Source organism: Callithrix jacchus, chromosome 13 (genome assembly GCF_049354715.1).
Source record: "Callithrix jacchus isolate 240 chromosome 13, calJac240_pri, whole genome shotgun sequence".
Classification (NCBI taxonomy): Eukaryota; Metazoa; Chordata; class Mammalia; order Primates; family Cebidae; genus Callithrix; species Callithrix jacchus.
Genome location: NC_133514.1, coordinates 121,572,820 through 121,590,566, shown reverse-complemented (window position 1 = coordinate 121,590,566; position 17,747 = coordinate 121,572,820). Strand labels below are relative to the sequence as shown.

Sequence of the window (17,747 nt, the reverse complement as noted above, 5' to 3'; positions counted from 1 at the left end):
AGGTTACCCCCAAACCTAAAAACAGAGCCACCATGTAATCCACAGTCCCACTGCTGGGAACACACCCACAAGAAAGGAAGTCAGCACTCAAAAGCTCTCTACACCCTCAAGTTGACTACAGCTGTTCACAGTGGCCAAGTGCTGGAATCAGCTTTCATGCCCTCATCAGATGCACAGACGAAGAAAATGTGGTGTCTACACAACGGAATATTACTCAGCCATCACAAAAGAATGAGACCCTGTCATCTACAATGTGAATGGACAGGAGCACATGAGCTAAGTGAAATCAGCTGGGCACAGAAAGACAAATGTTGTGTCTTCTCACTCATAAGTGGGAGCAGAAAAAAAAGGTTGAACTTCTAAAGATAGAAGTATAATGTTGGTTACCAGAGCCTGGGAAGGGTATCAGGGATTGGGGTAATAAAGCGCATTGGTGAATGGGTACGAAAATACAGTCGGAGAGAGGGAGTAAGATCTCGTGTTCAGTAGCACAACAGGGTGACCTTAATTGACAAGAACTTGTTGTATGTTTTAAAGTAACTAAGAATGGAACTGCAGTATTACTAACCCAAAGCAATGATTGATCTCAATTACCCTGATGTGATCATTTGTACCCCATTAGTATGTACTATTATGTATCCATAATGAAGTTTAAAAACTTTAAAAAGACAAAACCTAAAGCAAGACTAAATCAAAGGCCCCGACTCTCTCGCATATTTCAGGCTGCTCCGACCCCTTCTGAAATACTGTATTTAATTTGGCTGCATGTTGAGAACATTCTGCTCTGGGAGGCACCCAGAATTGTACCTTTATATACTTGAAGCTTCCCACTCCCAAACATGATTGATGTTTCTTCCTTTTACTGAAAATAAAGGAAATCAGCAAATTTTGACTTTGGTCCGTTTTGATTAAGTATCTTATTAAGAAGATAAATTATACAAGTAGTAGGAAATTCTCAGTATGTGTGCCAAATACTGAGAAACTGACATCTGGAAATTCTTTGCTTGCAGTCTTCGTGCTTTGTTAGAAAACAGTAAAGGATGCATTCACTGAGGGTGCACTGGGGCCAGGACTGAACCAGCTGGCCCCATTGCCCCGCCTGGGGTGGGATTCAGAGTTGGAGCCCTCTCCGATATATGGGAACTGCCTGACTGTGCCACGAGCATGCTCTTGGGAGAACATCAGAATGGTCCTGTGCCCCACATGTGGGGTGCTGTGCCATGAAGCAGCAGTGGCAGGTGTCAACACTCACTGTGGGGATTCTGACACTGGGCTGGAGGCCGGATGGCGCTCAGATTCTAAGGACACTAAAACTCTGGAACTCCAGGCCTGTGTTAAATGTTGGACAGCACGTCACCCATGGGGCTGGAATTAGAACTCTCCCTCTCCGACTTTCCTGCATGTCACTACGTACACTGAGTCTAAAATCGTGCTAGGGATGATAGAGAACTGTAATTTAGAGCATTAGCGATAAGCTCCCCATCACAGTACCAAAGAAGGCACACGGGGTCAGCAGGGACGAGGACCCATCGCGAGGGGAGGTAGGCACCGTCTCCAGTGTGAAGTGATAGTGAAACTCTACCATCGCTTCTTCCAATGAAACTTCTCTGCAAGTTGCAAATGATGCAGTGCTCCCAAGGCTGTTTCAATTTACGCAGTGAAAGGTTACGATTACATTCTGACCTGTAAATTGCATCTTTCCGTGAACACCCTGTCATCTCATTTTGCCCAACTGCAGTCAGGACTGCGCTTTCTATATTTGGCGACTCACATCTGTTTATTATTTAGTTTATGCTTGGTTTCACAATCCATTTGAGCAAAGAGCAGCTTATAACAAAAATCAGCTTAGCTTCTTGTACGTAAACCCAGCATTCCATCTAATTGTTTTTAATTTGTAATCAACTTGAGGATTAACTCTAATTAATCCTAAAAAAAGAATACCCAAATTTTTCGTAAGAGATAGATGGTATAGATGGTTTAATTATTGTTCTAATGTAACTTGCTTATTGTTGGACAGAATTTTGATAATATAAAACTAAACATAGCCAGGCGTGGTGGCATATGCCTGTAATCCCAGCTACTCTGGAGGCTAAGGCAGGAGAATCGCTTGAACCTGGGAGGTGGAGGTTGCAGTGAGCCGAGACTGTGCCACTATACTCCAGCCTGGATGACAGAGCGAGACTCCATCTCAAAAAAAAAAAAAAAATTAAACATTTGCACCTGAATTCATACCTAAGCACTCAGTACTCCATGCAGACCTGGTCCTCCTCACTGCAGTCATACACATCTAGATTTGCACCTGAATTCATACCTAAGCACTCAGTACTCCATACAGACCTGGTCCTCCTCACTGCAATCATACACATCTAGATACATCAAAGTAACGCTGGTTCCCATGGACATAGCAGATTCTCCGGGTTTGCTTTTGAGCTTTCATATCTTCTCTCATGGTCTGCAGCAGGTAAGTGTGGGGATTCGACTAGGTGAAGGCAGCCTCATGAATCTTGTTTGTCTGAAATACAGTCATGGTGTTCTTTCTGGAAGACTTAGAAATAACTTACATCTAGGGACGGTATATATACATAGAAATTAAAGAAAACTGCAAAGGATTGATAGTTTGTGTCTACTTCTTCCTAAAGATGTTTGAGAGATTAAGACACACACATGTCCCTAAAGTAGGAAAGCTCCCCACCAATGTGAAACTAACAGCATCCCGAGGAGGTGGGACAGGGTTCTTCCAGCAGTGAGCACAGGAGGGCGGCAGTTCTGCACAGCCAGCCAACCAGGTGCCCCACGTGCAGACCCAGTGAAGACAAACTGCCACGACTACTCCCGACTTCAGAATCAAGCTGTCTAAGCCAGACTGGGGATTTCACTTCCAACAACTGAAACAGTTATGGAGACAGATGGCAGCTAGCTCAGTGTCAAATGCCTTAGTTAGAGACCCATTCTCTGATGGTCCCAGGCCTGTGCCAGTGCTCACGCCCCTGGTGTGTGGAGTGCTGGCCGCCTGCACCCAGGCTCTCCCCATCTCTCTCCAGCAGGCAGTCTTCCTTTCGGCTTAACCCAGGGTTCCAGAAGGCCCCACTGACCACCTGATCAGAGCACCGTGTGCCCCTCCCCTTCCCCTGGCAGAGGACCACTGGCACTGTGACTCCGCTGCGTTCCAAGAACCAACACTTCCAAGTCCGGGCTCTTTCCATCCTAGAACCCCGGCACCCCGCACAGGACCAGGTACACTGTGCCCACTGACGTGTTCTCAGGAACAAGCACAGCAACTTATTTCTTGAATAAATGAAAGCTGAACACCATTTTTAAGATGATTTAAAAACGGAAAGTCGAGTGGAATTGTGAGGATGTGTGCAAGCCCATCAATGGGGTATGTCCTCAGCATTCCATGTCGGGACTCCACAGGCCCTGGACAGCCTGGCGGGCACAGCTGTGGCAGAGCCAGCTGCGTTCTGAGTTTAAAGAGCCACTCTCCTGAAGTTACCAGGGTGCCTCTCAACCATGTGTTTGCATACAAGATGCAAATCACCTGAAAGCAGCAAGTAAGTTAGTAATAAAGTAAATCCAAGAATACTACTGTGAGCCAAGCTCTGCAGATGCAGAAGGCGTGGCAGTATTTCCGTCAGGACTTAATTTTAGACTTACTTACGTGGAGAATCACATACATGCAGCGTGTCTACATCAGTTTAACCCCGAGGAACTCGAGAGTAAACGCCGGCAATACATGTAACTGAAATACTGTGCGGATATTCTTTAGGCTGATTTCCTCGAATCTTTTTGTGCTATCAACGTAGGAGAGACACTGAGGACAGTGACTCCAGCCACAGAACTTGTCTTAAGTGGGGAGAGGCAGGGAAGGAAACAACGAGGACATCGCAATGGAAAACGTTAGCCGGAAAAGCAGGGACCCTCCCCAACTGTGAAGTGTTCCCTCCTTCCTCACTCACGTTAGCCAGGAGAAGCAGGGACCCCCTCCCCAACTGTGAAGTGTTCCCTCCTTCCTCACTTACATTAGAAAGGAGCAGCAGGGAACACCGCCCCCGCCCCAACTGTGAAGCGTTTCCTCCTTATTCACTCACATTTCAATCATTCCACATAGACAAGCACATTTAATTTTCTTATTGAAGCACTTCTGGAAGTCAGCTTACATGTCTTTAATGAGACAATATTTAACAGTGCTAAAAGGTTTGTTCCTCTACTTTTATCTTTCGTATCTGACATGGATCTCCAAGTTTCCTGAAAGTGAGGCAGAGAAGCCCTCCCTTGCTTCCTTCCACTGCAAGTCCCAGAACATCCAAGACCCTTCTGTGAAGGCACAACCAGGTGTGAGTGAAAGGGGAGGCTGAGATGCTAGTGCTCACCAGAGTAACACACAGCTGGTCATGATGAAACCTGTGCCCAGAAAAGCAATTTTCTTCCCTATTTTCACATTATTCAAATTTCACAAGGAACAACAGTTAAAGGAAGATGATACCACTTGGAGCGTCACCCCCTTCTGCAGAGGAAGTATTACTGGGTGATCTACGGTGGGGTCTCAAGTTGTGCTGCCTCCGGTAGTGACCCTGTGTCTCTCATACAATTACAAGATAAATGCTAAGGCCCAAACATCACAAAGAAGAAACTGGCTAGACCACTACTGAAAAATAATCACAAAAAAGGACAAAGTGCTTAAACACATCTGAACTTTTATTTGGTAATTTTCTGAAAGGTGCAACATACAGTGTTTCTTCAAGTTGTCAATACAATCTGAGCAAGCAGCAGGCTACATTTTTAAAAGCTGAAATCCATACTTGATTCAGATGGGCTTCGTGCCTATCTAAAGCCCTTGCCTTGCCCCAGGTTCCATCCGGGATGTCACATTTGGTTTTCACATCTTCCCTTGGCTGCTACAGTAGCTTGGACCTGCCTAGTTTTTGATGACCTCGATAGCTGAGACATACTGGTCAGGTATTTTGTAGAACACTGCTCAATTTGAGTTTGTCTGATGATTTCCTCATGAGTTGACTGGGGTTGTGGGTCTGGGGGAGGACCATGAAAGTGAGGTGCTGTTGATCACATGCTGGCGGGACTGCATCTGGCAAGGCGACTGATCACTGCTGATGCTGACCTTCTTCACCTGACTGAGGTGGTAAAGTGACTCTTCTTTCCCGTTGTAACACCGTGCTCTTTGGGAGGGAGTCATCATGTGTAGCCCACACCCGAAGGAGGAGGAATTATGCTCCCCAAACTGCGGGTTCAGTAGCTACATACATGATCCTTTCGTACAGGAAGTCTTCTGCACGGGAGATCATTCTCTCCCATTCATTTACTTATTCAATCATTTATTTCTATCAGTGTGGACTCCTGGATATCTGTCTCACACTATGGGCTATAATCCACTACGACTGACTTTGCCACTCATACTGTTCCAGCATTCACCACCGGGAGCTTTTCCAGTTGGCTTCTGTGTCCCACTGACACATCCCCTGCCGTGCAGGCAGCTTTTTCTGTGTTTGTTGGCGTTGAGCAACTCCTTACTTTCCGGAAGTACCAGATGCTCCAGGCTCAGCTTGGGTATTTCCTGCGTTGGTTCTAGAATCAGCCATTTCTCCAAGGAGCCCTGTGTGTATTCAACCATGCAATGACCACGCTACCACCACCTCGGAGAGGGACATACTCTTTAACCATTCTTTGGTGGTTACCCCACTGTTGCCACCATAACCCTAGACTTATCTAAGTCAACTGGTACCTTTACCTGTACTCCAAGGACCTTAGAGTAACTTAATTCCACTGACATCAATCACCTCTTGACCTCTGGCAATTATCATGTATCTTACTACTTTTTCTATATTAGCCTCCACAAATCACTATTTTTATGGTATTATATAGTCAATATTCTTATCTCTTTTGTTCAAATCTTTTGCCAGTGTTCGAATTCAGGTGATGTTTTCTCATCACTGAGCTTTGAGAATTCTTTACATATTCAGTGTAATAGTCACTTATCAGATAAGCATTCTGCAAACATTTCCTACAAGTCTGTGGCTTGCCTTCATTTTCTTTTTACTTTTTCAAATTCATGTGGAGATCCTAATTAGTCTTTATTTTCTTAACAAATGTCTTTTGAAAAAAATAGGTTTTACTCTGAAATACGTCGTTTCTTTTTTTTTTTTTTTTTTTTAGAACTTGTGGTTTTTTGTGTCCTTAAACATCATTGCCTGATTTTTCCTTGCTCAAGAAAAGTTCTTGTAGTATGTGGTTTATTTGTGCCTCAAAACATCTGATTTTTAAATCGACTAAATCCCCCAATCAAAAGATACAGCCAAAACCCAACAGTATGCTACATCCAGACCCATTTCACATGCAAAGATACACAGACTCAAAACAAAGGGATGGAGAAAGATTTACCAACTAAATGGAGAGCAAAAATAAATAAATAAATAAGAAGCAGGAGTTGCAATTCTTGCATCTGATAAAATAGATTTTAAAGCAACAAAGATATAGTGGTAAAAGGATCAATGCAACAATAAGAGCTAACGATCCTAACACCCAGATACATAAGACCCATAAAGAGATTTAGACTCAACGAGACAGAAAATTAATAAGGATATCCAGGACTTGAACTCAGATCCGGAACACGTAAACTTAATAAATATTTATAGAGCTCTCCAATTTAAATATACAAAATACACATTCTTGTCAATACCACATCACACCTACTCATAAGTTTAAATGAAATACTGATCGGCCATTATTAATACCCATTTTTAGAATAAAGCAACATTTCCATTCTCTCTCCCTCTTTTTCTTCCTCTCCTTCACTCCTTTTTTTTCTTTCCTTCTCTTCTTTCAAAAAATAAAATAAAAGAAAAAAAAGGAAAAAAACTTTTTCAGGCTGGGCACAGTGGCTCACACCTGTAATCCCAGCATTTTGGGAGGCCCAGGTGGACAGACTGCTTGAGCCTAAGAGTTTGAGACCAGCCTGGGCAACACAGTGAGACCCTAACTCTAAAAGGTAAAATTAAAAAAAAAATTTGATCTATAAAACTGGTCAAAAGCCATTTTGGGTGATTTTTCTAAATTTCTCTTCTGGTCTACTCAGATTTATTTGGAGTCAATTTTGAAATTTATATTTCTCCAGAAATTGGTTATTTTACTGTTTTTGAAAACGTGAGCATTTGAACTGTTTCATATTCTCATAAAACATGTAAGCCTACTTGTGTATTATAAACTCTTACATATGGATAATTTCATATGTGTGAACTTGGTTTACATTCACTATTTTATATTATTTGCTACTTTTTTACCAATAATCTTTCCATTTTATTTAACCTTTCAAAGAATCAGCTTTTGAATTACTGCTTATTCAATCATTATTTTTATGCTTTTCCTTTACTTTTTCTTTTTTTTTGAGACGGAGTTTCACTCTTGTCACCCAGGCTGGAGTGCAATGGCACGATCTCGGCTCACCGCAACCTCCGCCTCCTGGGTTCAGGCAATTCTCCTGCCTCAGCCTCCTGAGTAGCTGGGATTACAGGCACGCGCCACCATGCCCAGCTAATTTTTTTGTATTTTTAGTAGAGACGGGGTTTCACCATGTTGACCAGGATGGTCTCGATCTCTTGACCTCGTGACCCACCCGCCTCGGCCTCCCAAAGTGCTGGGATTACAGGCGTGAGCCACCGCGCCCGGCCTTCTTTACTTTTTCTTCCTCCCACTTCCCTTTGGTTTTGTTGTTGTTGTTCTTACTGCGATTTGAGTTTGATGCCACGTTAACTTATGTTCCTTTCTTTCTCCTGATGCATGCGGCATCTGGTGAGGGAGCCAGGCACTCTCTGACATGTTGGCTGGGCTGCAGTGGACTGCTGCCCTGAGGTCACTGCTGCTGCTGACCACATCTGGGAGGTGGCTCCCGGCAAGAGCTCTCCCTATTTCCATTGGGGACCACTTTGATCTCTGCCCTCTTTGCCACAGCTTCTTTGAGGTCGTTATTTGTGATCTCTGGTCGGACTGTATACTAAACGTGTTCGTTGCCAATAGGACACACTGGGGAGGAAGGCTGCTGAGGGGTGGATGGAAATTCTCAGGTGTGCGGCTCAAATCTGTCTCAGCAGCAGCAGCTGACACGTGGCTGTAGCCCTCACATTCGGGCCGTGGGTGGAAGGTGGCAGTGAACATCTCTCCCTGTTTTCTTTGAATGCTATCAGGGATGGTGCAGGCAACCACACAACACACTCTCCACCTGCAAGACTGGCCATTCGTCAATTAGAGTTTCCTTTACTCAGTCAGGAGCTCTCTAATAATCATGTCTCCAACGCCATCACTTGCTTCTCTCTTTCAAAGTGACTGTGTCAGTATTCAATAAAAAACTGCCAGTAGTTCATCGAGTGCCCCGTGTGCTTCTATATTACTGCGGAATTAACTGCTGCCTGACATTGTGATGGGAGAGAATCCCTAAGATACTTTTCTCTGAAATGCAGAAAGACCAGAATTTAAAGGCTTGGTACATTTCAAATGACTATTTGATACTGAGTTGTTAGAAATTTCTAATAATGTGATTCCTGACGTACAAAGGCAAAAAATAATTAAGATGTGAATGCAAAAAATGTATATTTAAGTGGGAACCTGGGCTAAATCTCATCCAGAGGCTGCTTAGCAACACACGTAAGTCATCTCTGCCACAGGCAATTTGTTTATACACTGGCACTTCTCCATGCTAAGAAAGCACTCCGGGAGACACACCCGAGAGTAACATAGCCAGGAGAACACAAAATGGGAGGCAATTTTATCATTAGTAATTCTCGATAATTCCATTACTCAGACATTTCCGTGCTGTTATTCTTGAAAAGCTAGGGAGAAATTTCCTTTATCATATTAGCAATTAACACAGGCAGCCAGCACTACGCTGTAAATATACATTTTCTTACCATGCACTTTCTATATCATAATTGAATCACTGGAATGTCATCATTTTTAATTATGGTTATTATAATCATCTTCATATTTTAATGGTATTATTAACATAAAATGCAATGTGATCATCTGAAAAAACTGCTGATCAATATTCACAGGCAGGCTACGTGGTATTTATTCTCTATTGGTCTTGAAGGTCACAGAGTGAAGGCTTTATGTCACCGACAATGATTTGCTTCTCACAAATATATTGACAAAACACCACAATTAGTCCTGCTCCAACAGGCACACAAGATAAAATGAATTAAAAAATATAGCACGCCTCATGCATTAGTGCCTACTTCTGTAAACCCAAAAGCAACACCATTAATAACTCGTTTGTGCTTTGTCATTCATTCTAGCTGATTCTTGCACATAAATACTGGAGTCAGCTGATGACAGCTACATCCTGCAATAATATTTGAATACAGAACTTACCAACATGAGAAAATGTGGCCACAGAAGGGAAGGAATGCTACTAGAAAATAGCTAGTCTAGAGGAATAAGCAGTCACTAGGAATCGAGGTCACTCTTTTTGGACCAAAAGCAGCCAGCGGTCTTCAGGGTTCCTTCCACCCTATGCCTGAAACACTTGGGCTCACACCCTCTGCCCTTGGAGGCTCTGCCCACCGAGCTTCCGTCCTTCTCCACGAGCTTGTGACAGCAGTTCAGTTCTGGTGTTCTGTGACTGCACCGGACATCTGCCCCAATAGTTTAACACAGCTGAATTTTAATTCAGTGAAGGAATTTCCAGAGAGCGTTTAATGTTTGCTCAGCTGGAGCCTGCTATGCTGAGCCTGCGGAGACAAAGTGACGGACAAGCAGAACTTTCTACTCTCTTAGAGAAAATGAAATATTGATCACGTATCATAAGAAACAATGACTGGGGCATAAATAGGTTCCACATGATGAATACAAATCAGTTATTTACACCTGGATATCACCACCACTTCTAGACCTTCAAGTACTGTATCACCAAACACACCACACAAAACACATCACACTGCAGGTGTTTGACTGCTTGTGCCTCACCGGACCTGCAAGGATTTTAAATTAATTCCTCAGAACTCAATTATTTGTATAATAAAGATTCATCTATGCACATGTGTAGGTAAGATGAAAGATGGTTTCCGCTTCAGAAAAAATGAAAATCAAAGACTGCTTATTTCGTGAGGCATAGCAACTGTTGTATGACAGACGAAAACTCGGGCACTCCACCTAATAAACTGCATTGTTCCTAAAGACAAAGATGACACAAGAGTCACAAACACACAGGGCTTTGAGAGGACGGCGTGGGTGTGCAGTGGAGGAAACCAGTTACGTCTCTCAAATGATAATGCTGCTTATTAACCATAGATACTGTGATAGGTCAGAGCTGAGGTTAAACAGAAAACATCAACTGAATCATTTTCCTAAATAAAGCTCCAGGGTGCAATATCCTAAGTACTTTATTCAATAAAAAATGCTTCTAAAACGGTACTTTGGTGATCGGGAAACACTGCTATCATCCATCAACCTAACTGCAGCGAAGTTCAATAAGCTAAATAATGAACCAGTTAGATGATTTTCCTGAGGCTTTAGGGACTTGCAAACAATGCATCAACAGAGCTCTTTAAAAATTATGATGAAGTCTATTGCTTTCATCTTCAGATTTAAAATATGTTTCAGAGATTTTTAAAAGGTTATTTAATGTTCTGCCATTTTTAATCAGTGTCCAATTTCCCAAGTAGAAAGACATTCTAAACAAGTAAAAAAATTTAATTGTAAGGTTAGCAATGTCTATATTATAATTTCTCTAAATTCTTTATAATCTTGGAGTCTTAATAATCTCTACTGAGAATTCCCAATTTAAGATTCAAAAAGTGTTAATGAGTCATATAAAAACTTAAAAAAAAAATCCCAGATACTTTCAACAAAATGTGTAATCAGATAGTATGGCAAATACGCACTATTTTCAAAACTTCAAATACAATTTTCTTTGGGAAAACGTCTAGTCTAGGTTTCTCATACTTATGACAGGAATGTACTTTTTTTCAATACCTAATCACATGACATTTTTGAGAATTTCCAAAATGGTATAATAGAAAAAGCACTGCATTCAAGCGTTTCTTGACAGGAATCATGGGGAGCAGGTGCTCATGACTCGTGTCTTGTCTCACAGCCCGCACTAGAGTGCCGAGAAGACAGCAGCTGACGCAGCTTCCAAGCCTCAGCTCACCATCCTGTCAGTTTCTAGAGCTCCACATTTGCTTATGACTACGGAACTATGCCTTTGTGCTCAGATTTTCTATTCCTAAATAAAAAGATCTGGGTCACATACACACCCTCCAATTCCAAAAGTGGTTCTGAGTTTAGCTACAGAGATTTTGACGTATCTACGGGTCCACAGGACCTATGGAACCTAGCAGGGCTGATGACTGAGCGCACCCTGACAATGTCGCCCCCTGACAGAATGCTGTTAGAAATGGCACACTGACAGTGAATGGAAGAGTGGCGCTCTGCTTTCCACATTTCCTTAAGGTTGAAAAACTCTATCCAATGATTCAGTTGTATTCTGGAGCTTTTTAGAAATCGAATACTTCAACTAATCCCAATTTTTGTGGACTTTCGACAATTATTTTCTGAAAAGAGAAAGGTGACAATGGGATTCACAAGCAGGAAGTTAAGTCCTTCATCATAATTTCACATTATACTAAAAAGGCAAACACCGTCTAAACCCTGGGACACCAGCTTGCTCAACTACAGGAAACGAGCCCCTACCCAACTTCCAATGCTATGGTTTTCAGGACCAACATTGCTACAGATGTGTGGTACTCCCCTCCCCTGACTCGACCAGTAACTCCTGGCACCGTCTTCCCATATAGGCCCGTTTGTTCAGCAGGCGATGCTTGAGAGCCCCTGAAAAGAGGGCAGATGTGGTGTAAGGGAGCATAAAGCCTGCTGCTCCCACCCAGAAGACACACGGGAGTGCCACGAGCCAGTGGGCAGCTGGGGACCACCGGCTGGGGATGAGGGGCATTCAAGGGATATCAGGCCAGGGATGAGCACGGAACGAGCAAAGGCAGCTCCACACAAGCGTGGCACAGACTTCTTTGCTGAATGAAATGCTCGGAATAACTATAAAAGTAATGGGGTGACTACAGAAATTTCAAGTAGTAATATAACTGCATTTAGGAAAAAGGAAATGATCCCTTCATGCCAGTCCACAGAAGGCACCACCCAATCCACATGTACCCACCACCATGAGTTACTGATGCGGCCGGAAGAGCATTTGGATGGGCAGCAGTCAAACCCAAGCAGGAGAGCCAAGCCCACCCAGCACCTCTGCAAAGACGTGTGAGCACACGGGTCTGAACGCTGTGTCTGGGAATCACCGGAGGGAAGGTCACTCAGAGAGGCCTTGGAAACAAAAGGCATTCCAGGTTTGACGGCAAAAGCCTGCCAGGTGGAAAGACTGCATGGTCGCATGCACATGCACCTGGTCACGCCGGGGACAGGTTCTCATGAAAGGCTCAATGAAACTCCAAAGCTCCAGTGACGGTGACCACGCGGTGAGAGGACCACTGTGCTGGCTACGATGCAGGGCCGCGCCGTCACGGTGGCATCAGTGACCCTTTCTGGAGACAGGAAGGTGACGGGAGTGTGGAGAAAGCCAACCTGGGACAGGCAGAGTCTGAGGGAGATGAATGGCCAGTGTTCCCAACTTCCCATGTTTAAAAATCACTTTCATTGCTTTGGCTTCTCACCACCCTTTAGGTTCGTACGTGGCTAATGACCTGTCATAATTACTAAATTGATTTATTTTGGTTAGAGTAAGATAGTATTTTGACTAAACAACAAAAAGAAAAATGCCTATTTAATGAAAACTTCTAAAACGTAAGCTTGTTTTTAAAAAAGTCTAGCAGGGGCTTACACTGTGTCCAATACCAGAAATCTGCTGGTGCACCAAGGGTCTCTTCTTCCGGGTCACTCTATCAGGCCATGCTCACATCTGTCCCCTAGATAAGCTCAGCTGAGCCCACTGAGAGCTACCACCTCAAACAGTGTGCAAACAACTTAAAACACTGGTGAATGCGGACCTCACACGCTCACATTCACCCTGGCACTTGCCTCAAGTCCTCAAAGTCAGTAAAAAGGAGAGATTTATAAGTAAGATGCAATGGTTTGAAAACCTCTCAGACTTTCAAAAATGTAGAAATTTCCAGCCACAGCCCAGAATTTCTTTTTTTTTTTTTAGACTGAGTCTCACTCTGTCACCCAGACTGGAGTGCAGTGGCGTGATTTCGGCTCACTGCAACCTCTGCCTCCTGGGTTCAAGCAATTCTCCTGTCTCAGCCACCTGGGTATCTGGGATTACTGCTACCATGCCTGGCTAATTTTTTGTAGTTTTAGTAGAGATGGCGTTTCGCCATGTTGGCCAGGCTGGCCTCGAACTCTTGACCTCAGGTAATCCCTCCACCTCGGCCTCCCAAAGTGCTAGCATGACAGGTGTGAGCCAATGCGCCTAGCCCCAGCCCAGCATTTCTGTAATTGGGGTGCCAGTGTGCATATATAAAAAGATACGTTTTTTAAAAAAGAAAAAAACCCTATAAGTCTACCTGAGGTACAGACAAGTTTAAAAAGCACTTGCTTATGTGTAAATCTTTCCTTCCCCAGGAAAGCGGTTCCCGCAGCTGATGCCTACAGACATCATCCCTCACTCCTCGGCCCCTGACCTTTGACCTGCTGGCACTCACTCCTCAGCCCCTGGCACCTGCTGCTCGGCTCCCTGTCTCCACACGGCTGATGATGTCACTTTCCTGGGGAAGGAAAGATTATAAGCAAGTGGTTTTTAAACTTGTCTGTATATTATGTAGACATGAGAAGTGGCTTCAGGACATGAGACCTAGTCCCGTGACTGCAAGCTTGTGCCATGTCAGGACATGGTCACAGCCAACTTTCATGGAAAAAAGATGGATGACATTACTGGTTGTTCCTGAGCCATAAGGTGGTAGAATTCTTCTGCTTCTAGAAGCCTACTCCTGCTTTTAGGCAATTTGAAAGTGAAAGTCACTTGTCACCCTTGGTCAGCTCTGCAGACAGCATAGCTCCTCCTCAATTATCAACACACATTTATTTACTCTGTTCTGTCTTCTTTGGGTTACAAATTAGTTCTAATTATTACTCATAAGGCAATTTTCCAAACATTCTAAACTCAGGGTTGCACATTCTGACTTCTAACTTAATGGCGATGGCCTTCCCCATGCTGCAGGCGCCGTCCTGTGCACCTTCTACTCTCAGGGGCACACGCGCCGGCACCGCTAACTTAATGGCGATGGCCTTCCCCACGCTGCAGGTGCCGTCCTGTACACCTTCTACTCTCAGGGGCACACGCGCCGGCACCGCTAACTTAATGGCGATGGCCTTCCCCACGCTGCAGGCGCCGTCCTGTGCACCTTCTACTCTCAGGGGCACACGCGCCGGCACTGCTAACTTAATGGCGATGGCCTTCCCCATGCTGCAGGCGCCGTCCTGTGCACTCTCTACTCTCAGGGGCACACGTGCCGGCACCGCTAACTTAATGGCGATGGCCTTCCCCATGCTGCAGGTGCCGTCCTGTGCACCTTCTACTCTCCGGGGCACACGCGCCGGCACCGCTAACTTAATGGCGATGGCCTTCCCCACGCTGCAGATGCCGTCCTGTGCACTCTCTACTCTCAGGGGCACACGTGCCGGCACCACTAACTTAATGGCGATGGCCTTCCCCACGCTGCAGATGCCGTCCTGTGCACTCTCTACTCTCAGGGGCACACGCGCCGGCACCACTAACTTAATGGCGATGGCCTTCCCCACGCTGCAGATGCCGTCCTGTGCACCTTCTACTCTCAGGAGCACACGCACCGGCACCACTAACTTAATGGCGATGGCCTTCCCCACGCTGCAGATGCCGTCCTGTACACCTTCTACTCTCAGGGGCACACGCGCCGGCACTGCTAACTTAATGGCGATGGCCTTCCCCATGCTGCAGGCACCGTCCTGTGCACTCTCTACTCTCAGGGGCACACGTGCTGGCACCACTAACTTAATGGCGATGGCCTTCCCCATGCTGCAGGCGCCGTCCTGTGCACTCTCTACTCTCAGGGGCACACGTGCCGGCACCGCTAACTTAATGGCGATGGCCTTCCCCACGCTGCAGATGCCGTCCTGTGCACTCTCTACTCTCAGGGGCACACGTGCCGGCACCACTAACTTAATGGCGATGGCCTTCCCCACGCTGCAGATGCCGTCCTGTGCACTCTCTACTCTCAGGGGCACACGCGCCGGCACTGCTAACTTAATGGCGATGGCCTTCCCCATGCTGCAGGCGCCGTCCTGTGCACTCTCTACTCTCAGGGGCACACGTGCCGGCACCGCTAACTTAATGGCGATGGCCTTCCCCATGCTGCAGGTGCCGTCCTGTGCACCTTCTACTCTCAGGGGCACACGCGCCGGCACCGCTAACTTAATGGCGATGGCCTTCCCCACACTGCAGATGCCGTCCTGTGCACTCTCTACTCTCAGGGGCACACGCGCCGGCACCGCTAACTTAATGGCGATGGCCTTCCCCATGCTGCAGATGCCGTCCTGTGCACTCTCTACTCTCAGGGGCACACGCGCCGGCACCGCTAACTTAATGGCGATGGCCTTCCCCACACTGCAGGCGCCGTCCTGTGCACCTTCTACTCTCAGGGGCACACGCGCCGGCACCGCTAACTTAATGGCGATGGCCTTCCCCACACTGCAGGCGCCATCCTGTGCACCTTCTACTCTCAGGGGCACACGCGCCGGCACCGCTTCCTCTCGGCGGCTGCTGTCTGTCTCTGTTTTCACACTTCACAGCAAGGGCTTGGTCTCTGCGCAAGACATATTATCACCAGAGAAAGCGGCTCTCTGACGCCTCACAACCCTTCTTCCCGCCCTCTTCACCACCTGCGTCCCCGTCTGTCTAGCCCACCTGCTGGTCAGCAACAGTGGGGTTTTAGGCTCATGTTGCCAACTGTCTGTGGAATGAGAACTTAGCAGCTTTCACATCCACACATCCAGAAATTGAACTCATACCCTAACACGTTCTAAGACACACATTTTAGTTTTTAACCTAGGAATTTAGTTTGTCTTTGTCATGAATCTGAATTTTCTACTCATGTAATAGTCATAGAACCTAAACTCAAATAGCTTTATATAATTCTCCCATTAAAAATGCACAATTTAATTGATTTTAGCATATTCACAGAGTTCTGTAACCAACACAATAAATCTATTTTAAAACACTTTCATTCCCTTAAAAATAAAACCTACCTGCTGAGGATGACTCCTCACCCCTGACCTTCTCCCTGCTGGCACTCACTCCTCAGCCCCTAGCACCTGCTGCTCTGCTCTCTGTCTCCACACAGGTGTCTGCTCTGGATGTATCATGGAAACGGAATCACACACACATGTACGTTTCCTTCTGCAGCTGCCTTCTTCCACTCAGCACAAGGTTCTGAAAGTGCTTCGACGCTGTCACAGACACAGCTCCTTCCTGCCGTCTGTGACTGGATGATGCTCCGTGTGTACGGACAGACATTTTATTTATTGATTGACATGATACATTTGTGCTGCCTCTACTTCCCGGCTCTAACACTGCTGTGAACATTACCATATGGGTCTTTGTTCTCACGTCTCTTGGGTATACTCCGAGGAGTGGAACCGCGGGGCGTACGTAAGTCCGTGTCACTCCGAGGAGTGGAACCGCGGGGCGTACGTAAGTCCGTGTCACTCCGAGGAGTGGAACCGCGGGGCGTACGGTAAGTCCGTGTCACTCCGAGGAGTGGAACCGCGGGGCGTACGGTAAGTCCAGGAAGTGTCGAGACTATTTTCCAAAGTGGCTGCACCCTGTTACAATTCCACCCACAGCGCGTGCAGTTCCAATTCCTCTGCGTCCTCTCCAGCACTTGCTATGGTCTTTTGATTCCTCCTATCCTGGTGGGTGTGAAGTTGCATCTTGTCTCTGGGCTGAGATTCTATTCTGATAGGGTGGAAGATGGCACTCTTCTGTAATAAACTCATCAGTCAGAACCACTAGACTCCTCTCTTTAAAACATTAGGTCTGATTTTTTTTCTTTTTACTGAAGGCCCTTTCCTGCCCGCTGCCCAAATGTTTCTGTTTCTGACACAGTTTACAAAGTATTTGATGACACTAGTTTTCTTATACTGCTTCCATGGCTGGCTTGATTACAGAACAACCTCAAGAACCCTGAAGGGAAAAGTTTATATAAAGCTGTATATAAAACATACTAAGACAGTAATTAAACAAATTTAATGAATTTTACTGATCTAAAAATCAAAGAATGATGTAAAGTTAGAAATAATTTACCATGTTTAAGATCTTACCATTTCTGTAGGTTTTGGAAATTATTTACATCCCAATTTTCTTTGGAAATAGATGTCCTGTATTGAAATTCTGGCAAGATCAGTGGAAATTTAGTATGGAAACCTGGTGACTCAATTTGGATGCGGGAAAAACTGGATAATGTAGCCAGAATAAGAGTCCCAAGTTTCAAGAGCTTTGTAAAGTGGGGCTTTGACACAAATTAGTTTATGGAATCAGTAAATGTGGCCGGTATTGCTCATGCTGTTCCCTGTGACCAGCCCTGGGTGTTCTGAGACGTGTGGGGACGTGGCGGCTGTGCATCAGCATCTGCGAGGCCCAGGCGACGTCAGAGGCTGCGTGCTAGAAAGAGTCGGGCAGTTTTCAAGCTACAGCTAAAACGCACATTAAAGCTATGGTAAAGTGCTCCTCTATATCCCCCACC

The 17,747-nt window shown here is 45.4% G+C and overlaps 1 protein-coding gene across 21 annotated transcripts in view; it reads right to left on the bottom strand.

The window, feature by feature from the left end:
- The window catches only part of ATP9B (ATPase phospholipid transporting 9B), a 280,109-nt gene that overhangs the window by 51,319 nt on the left and 211,043 nt on the right, over positions 1–17,747 (bottom strand). The window lies entirely within an intron of this gene.